Genomic DNA, 7,786 nt, shown 5'->3' with positions numbered 1-7,786 from the left:
GCTCTCAAGTTGCTTCCTGGGGCTTGAAGGCCATAAAGAAGGACGATTGTGTCTATTGAAATTTTTCAGGGGAGGAGAGAGAGGTAAGCCTGACTCTTCGAGAGAAAGCAGATGTGGAGGGGACTGGAGAGCCCACAACAGACAACGTCCACCATGTGAAGAGCTCGGAGGCTCTCAATGATCAAGTCTCTCCTCTCCACTGTTAGATGAGGATATGGAGAAAAGTCTAGAAAAGTCTCAAGGTAACACATGGAAGCAGAACAAGGTCAGGGCCAGACAGTGTCCCATTTCCATGCCCCTGACATATACCTCAGGGCCATATAGCACAGGCTAAACTTTACGCAAGTAAATGTTTCTGGAACCAATGAGGGCGGTCAGAACACCTGGTACCCTAGGAAGTAAAGGAATGTCATTCATGGTCACACAACTAAGAACTTTTTCTTCCATCTACTTTGACTTCCATGGTGGCCTTAATCTTTGTACTGGTGACATATAGACATCTGTCACTTACTGCCCAACACATTGCTGAAATCTAGAATAATACCAAGCAAATGGTAAGATGACCTTAGCTAAAATGTGCTGGATTAACACAATAACTCTTAAAATGCCAAGCATACCTTTGCGGTTAGTAACCAACAGCTCTCCAATTGGACTTAAGGCCAATTCAACACAGGGTAAATCATGTCTGGTACTAGAAACTGAGGCCCTACCCAGTGCTAATAAAGTCATGGCTATTGGAAGAGGACCAACAGCCACCTACTTACTAAACTAGTATAATATCTATCTAAATATGTATTCTTAATTTTGTATATTTTATTTTTTGGTTTTTTGAGATAGGGTTTCTTTGTGTATCCTTGCGTGAGTTCTGGACTCACTTTGTAGACCAGGCTGGCCTCAAACTCACAATGATCTGCCTGCCTCTGCCTCCCCAGTGCTGGGATTAAAGGCGTGCGCCACCACCACCCAGCTAAATATGTATTCTTACAACCACAGATAAGTGTAGTCTTTCTTCACCCCTCATCTAGGAAACTTCACTTTGCAACAGATAACGACCACTACAGAAAGCCACAACCAATCAAGCAGCATTGTGGAGCCCATTCCCAATGGGTACATCTACAAAACAAACAACTCTGCACCTAAGGCTCAGGGAGCATTGAGGGAGAGGAGGCAGAGAGATTATAAGAGCCAGAGCATCAAGGAGTTTGCTGTGAGGTTACGTCTCCTAGTAAAAACAGAAGCTATGCCTTTAAAGTCCCACCAATATCACTGCCCAAGTGTGAGCTGAACAAGGATCACACCAACAGACATGCCAAGTAGATGGGGAAAAGCCCACAAGGCCTTAATGCTACCCAAAGAACTACAGGCAGCTGAGTACAGCAGGGAGCAGGAGGGATGGGCCTCCCTAGGGAAAAACACACCAATTGGTTCTCCAGTGCCAAGTTACCAGGCCTGAAAACATACATACAAGTAGCTTTATATGGACTGAGCAGGATCTATGTATATCTATATGTTATACATATCTATATATGTATATATAGATATATTTGCATGTAACAACAAATAATGCAAAAAGGAGGCCATGAATTTGAAAGAGAGCAAGAAAGGTATGGGAAGGTTTGGAGGGAGGAAAGGGAGAAATGATGTTATTATATTTTAATCTCAAAAGTGAAAGACAGAAAAACTAAAAGGTGCTATATAAAGGGACTTGGGGTGCACTCCCCACATTTTAGTTTTCTTACTTGGTAGAAGATATTAACCTCATGTAGCTGAGTGCGTTGCCACATGCCTTATAATCACAAAACTTGGGAGCTAAAGCAGAAGAGTCAGCCGCTCAAGAGCATCCTTGACTACATAGTGAGTTTGAGGCCAGCTTGTTTCAAAAAACAAAACAACAACAACAAAACCAACCCCCACCCCCCAAAGCAGACAACGATATAGAAAAATCATTCATACTTATTTGTCGTGAGGTTTGGAAAGCCTCTCACATGAGGCCGCCACCCAAAGCTGTTGCCTGGTACTAGAATTCGGGCGTGGGGAGTACAGTGGGAACAAATAGGCTTCGAGGCAAAGAGCATGACACAGAACTACAGAGCTTTGCTGCTACACAGGGAACAGTTAGTTGCCTCTGAGACAAGCTTTAGGCTTAGCGGGCAGGCGAAAAGAGAAGCCTGGAAGGTGCTTCTGTGGGGTCGCTCCTTACAAGTCTCTGTGTCTGAGGCCACTGGGTGGACAGTGTAATGTAGGAGGCTCAGGAGTGGTGGTTGGACAAGGGATCTGAGAGGATCCAGGGCAACCCAGATAGGACTTGTAGGATCCCTGGAATGATGTATGGGTCACAGGGTCACTTATTAGAGCAGGCCAGCATGCTGGCTTCCAGTGCCTGCCCAGTTTAGGCAAGAGTGACCAAACATTCCTGTTGCCTGAGATTGAATAGTGTTCAGAATCAAGAGCTTTCTGGACTAACCTGCTATGACCTGGGGCAAAAAAGAAGAACAATGTGTCTTTGCGCCTTATGATCTTACCATTGTTTCCTGTACTTCAGAAGCTTGCTGCTCAAAGGTCTCCACACTACTTTCAGAGGGATTGCTATCAAAGACACTTCGTACAACATGGAAACCAAAGCAAACAGCAGCAGCAGCAGCAGCAGCAGCAGCAGCAGCAGCAATTGCTCTTTACAGCCAAGTCTCAGCACCCACAAAGCTGGGGCAGGAGACTTGTGGGTTTGAGGTCACCCTGTGCTATATGAGTTCCAGGCTAGCCTGGCTTATACAGTGAATTCAAGGCCAGCTTGGCCTATCTAATGAGGTCCTGTTGCAAAGGAAATTAAGAGAATAAAAACAAAACAAGCAACAATATAAACATTCTTAGTGTGCTGCTGGCCTATTTCAAACTTTTAAATATGCTGTTGCCTTGGAGATCTACTCCAAACCTCAGAGTCCAAGTCTGGACCCCTTTTGTCCTCCTTAAATGCTTCATGTCCAGCCACATTTGGTGACCCATGCCTGAAATCATAGCATTCAGAAAGCTGAGGCAGGAGGATCACTGTAAGGTCTAGGCCATCTTGGATTACATAAGGAGACCCTGCCTTTTATTTTAAGGGTTCATTTTCCTTCCATTTTGAAAACTCCATATCACATGTAGCCCTGTCCCTCAGTCTGCTCAAAGTTGGGCCTCTCTTTGTCCATGACTGCCCTAGATCACCCTGACTGTTATCCATCTTTCAAGGTTCAGTGAAAATGTTATTCCCTGAGACACAAAGCTCTCTGAATCCCCAAGGTACATGATATGTACTTTTGGAAGAGCATATACTAAAAATTTAGGCTGCATGCCTAGACCCCATCTCAACAGCCAGGATCAAGTGCCACACTTGGTAGACAATAAGCCTTCAGCACGTGTGCTTTGAGTAGCCAGTATGCTCACAGGACTCAGACAGAAGTCAAGAGAACCTTTAATGGAAAGCTTCCTTTTCACTCCTACCCTTTGGCACCCTTACCATCTTTCCCATTTTAGTGCTACTTTATCAGATATAAGCAAATCAGGCCACTTGCTTGGTTAACTGAATCAAATGAAAAACACTAACTCCTGAAAGCAATCCAAATGTTCAACATCTTGGGATAGCTACATAAGTGAGAGTGCATCCACATTGCAGACTAACCTGTGGTCTGTGAGGCAATAGAATTACTTCAAGGAGCACTGCTGTATTATTTACTAAGCTTTCAAAGAGAGGGTTCAGTGAGCTCTGTTTGCTGGAAGAGCAGTCTCCTCAGAACAGGCTGAAATGCTCCATCAGTCTGCCGGCTATGGAGATGACTGCCCCTTTAAGGCAAAAAGACTCTGAGTTTTCTTTTATGCAAAGTTGTTTGAATATGAAAAGAACGAGGCTGGATTATTGTGCATCTTCCTGATGAAGCAATGTGATTCATGATAGGACCCATTCATTCCCTGATCCATTCAGCAAATGTCTGAATACTTGCTTTCTCAGTAGGGAGAAGTCAGAAACAATGGCAAGCTTTTTAGGACGAGCACAAGTTGGTTATGGGGACACAAGAAGCCCTGATGGAGAGAGGGCTGGAAGTTCATTTCAAGGCTGTCAAGTTCTAGTTCTGTTTGCACATCAGTAGAAGCAATTTTGCACATGATAGGAGACAGGCCTGGAATTTAGGTGGAAAAGTCAGGGCAGGTAACAGCCATAAGGTAGAGATGATCCAGGACACAGGGTGAAACAGGGAGAACTGGACAAAGAACAAGAAGGGGAACATTAAATAAAGCTGGAAAGGAAGTATCAGATAAGAATTTCTCAATTTCTTGGAGCCAGGGCAGGGAGCCAGGGACTAGGGCGTTGGATAGTGAATGCCTCCTTCCTTCTCTGGAGGATCCATACACTCATGGCCAGTGTGCACTGTTTGTTGTTGTGGAAAGTCTAGTGGATGAAGGGGGCCTTGACAGGCTTACAAAATATGCAGGAGTCCCAGAGTGAGAGACTGTCATAGAAAGCCTTCAAGCTTTCCCTTAAGCAAAGATTAGCCAGGGTTGAACATAGACAGCGTTTGGCAGAAGGGGCAAGGGGCAAGACTTTTCCCCTGTAAGTTGAGGAATGAAGAGGTAGTAGAAAGGATGGTGGGTGTGTCTTTAGGAATTTCCCAGTGAGCTGATCGTAGATGTGTCCCCAAAAGGCTCAACAAGCAAAGCTGATGGAATTGCTGCTCAAAATACAAAGAGCAGTTTGCTACCAGGCTATATTCTCTGCCTTCATATGTCTTATGTGTTGGGTGCTTCCTGGAGATGGAGTGCAGCTCAATGGAAGCTGCTCAGAGTCAGCAGATGTGGAATCCAGGCTAATTGGAGCTAAGTGATCTTTGGACACTCATTCATCTGAGCCTCAGTGTTTTCATAAACATACTCAGTCTTTGGTAATATGTACTTTGGGCACTTACAAGGATTAGAAACATGATGAACAATACTCCTGGTATATAGTAGGTGCTTACTATACAGTAGCTACGAGCATTATTGTTATTACCATATTGATAAGGACAGGCCTTAAGACACTGTCATTGAAGGATTTATTACAAGTTGGGACAAAGAATCTGAAAGCTAAGACTATGTTCAGTAATTCATTTCCATATATTTGTCAAAGGCAGTCTCAGAGCTAGATATGTGAAACCCAATTCTTAGATTCTACTACCTAGAATCTTTTCCTTTGTCAATTCTTTTATCACACAAAGAAAGTCATGCCACAACCCTTTTGGCTAATCTCCAGAAGACAGCTTGAGGAAACATTGAAGCAATGAAGCATCATCTCTGTCTATACATATTTCAAAGGGTTATTTCTACAAGATCCCAACTCCCCTTTAAAACCACCCAACTTGGGCCCAGTGGCACATGCCTATAGTTCCAGGCAAAGAGGATCACTTGAGCCTGGGATTTGAGACCAGCCTGGGAAACAGAGCAAAACCTAGACTTCTAAAAGCATCAGAGCACAAACTGAACAATTCCTTGTGTTATAAAGTCTCAGAGTTTCACCTGGTGTTCTCCATCTCTTACTCTATGGGTCCAAGAGGATGGAGATTTGGAGGAAGCAAGGTCAATAATGAGTTGGGGGACAACCCTTGCTGCTGATAGATGACTGAAGCATCATTATAGCCTCTCATACACTTTTTTACATACATACATACATACACAGACATATATAAATACCTACATACATACATATTTTAAACAGAAAATTTCTTTTAAACAGAAGATGCTGTCAAACACTGGATTAAAAATAAAGGATCCAGGAGCAAGGAGAACCTAGTAACAATGGTAACAGGTTGGAGGATGACCCACTGGAATGGGGGATGAAAGTGCCAATTGCATGTATGATTCAACATGAGACCAGAAGGAAGTGGAGGAAGCTCTTTTAGAATTCAGAGAACCGATGGATGTTAGTTTCAAAAGTCCCTCCTTTTTAAGTTGCCTTAAGTGGCAAAAGTGAACATTTCATTTCAGGTGACAGGGTCCCAAGAATTAAAACTAACCCAGAACACTAACTATTTTAGGTTTTTAATCATTCCTTTAGCTCCCCTGCTCTGTCTTTCTCAAGAGGGTGTTATGAGGTACAAAAATGGAAAGGACACTTGAGTATAAAATGCCTTGAAAAGAAACATTGCTTCAGATGTTGGGAATGATGATACAGATCTGGAATCCCAGTGCTTCGGTGAGGATGAGGAATTTAAGGCCACTGAGTAGTAATAATAGTAATAATAATAAATAATTGGAAAAGCTAAAAGATGAACATGAGTTCCTCCTCCTCCTTGCTCTCTATCTTCCTTGCCTTATCTTTCTCCCTCAGTACCTCTTTTTCTTTCTTTTTACAGTGTTAGCCTAGGCTGTCTTCACCTAGCTTTGTAGCTAAGGCTAGCCTTGAACTCCTGATCCTCCTTCCTCCACTTCCAAGTGTTGGAATCACCCTTGTGCACCACCACAGCAGACTTTCTTGTTTCAGTCAGATCTCATTATGGAGTCCAGGCTGGCTTTGAACTTGAGATGCTCTTGTCTCAGCTTCCTATACGTTGCGATTATAAGTATGCACAGTGCACTGGGCCACCGTTTGCAGATGTAACTGCCTTCTATGTGACGGCCACAGAGGGCAAATGCTTTCATTCAACTTAGGCATTTGCATGCTTGCTTAGCTGTGTGACAGTGACAAGTCATGGATTCATCTCTCTGAGACAATTTCCTCCACTGGAGAATGAGGATATATCTTGCCTGACAGGATGTGAGCATAAAAACAAAAAATAAAAAATCAGCATATGTATAAGCACAGGAATGCAGGCATACATATCCATGCACATGGTAAGCAGAACTGAGAAGCAGTAACTGTTACTATCGGTAGCAGAGAGAAGCCCTGAGTCCTGGAACTCACCCAAACAGCTGCCTCCGGTACCCTGGAAGGCCTGGCTCTGGTGGGAGTGGAGAAGGTGGTGCTTTTTTGGTTTCCAAGCAGTGAGGCATTGGGCACACAGTGCTGAGGAGAATGGAGGAAGATGGGTTGCTCACCACCTCCATCTTTAGCTTTAGCTGAGGGAGTAAAGGCGGGGAAACTGGCGGAACCTTTTCTTTGCTGAGTCAGCTGGGAAAGGAGCCTCTAGAGTTCCAGTGGTGTTGAAGTGGCAGTTTTAGTTTAGGGTTTTAAGGATGCTCCCTCCAAGAAGTAGCCCAAAGATACAGGACTAAAAGCATAAAGAGCCCAGAAGTGCAGGGTGGGCTGGAGGAAACCATTCTGCTTGGTCCATCCAGCTTTGCAGCATGACAGTATTCGTGTCTTTGCAAGGCCTTTGTGTTAACAGTACTTCATATTAAGGGCCTGTTACCTGCCCATTTCCTCTCCCTTCCTAGTGGACAGGTACCAACATGAAAGCCTTATTTGCCAATTGCTGGACTTAGTTACAGTGGTGGCCATTATCCACATAATCATCCCAGACCTAGGAGTCAACCTCTCTACAGCCACGGAAAACAGACACTTTTGGGTTTTTACTACATGAGCTCACACAGGTTCCACTGGTCCACTTTGTGTGATCTGCCTCTTGGGTCTCCACATGTGCAGAGGCTTAATAAAGTTGGATGGTACAGAAAGTGTGATCTTAAAAGGATTCAGACCAAGGGGCAACTCAAGCTGGCCAGTTTGTAAATAAAGTGCAGGGTGGGGGTTCTAAGGGCAGAAGACAAAGCTCAGGATGGAGGTAGCCCTGGCAACAACTGGAGGAGGGCTGAGAACACTGCTTCTATCTCTGTAGGAAATTTCACC

This window comes from Acomys russatus, chromosome X (genome assembly GCF_903995435.1).
Source record: "Acomys russatus chromosome X, mAcoRus1.1, whole genome shotgun sequence".
In the NCBI taxonomy this organism is placed as follows: Eukaryota; Metazoa; Chordata; class Mammalia; order Rodentia; family Muridae; genus Acomys; species Acomys russatus.
Note: the sequence above shows the minus strand (reverse complement) of the source record.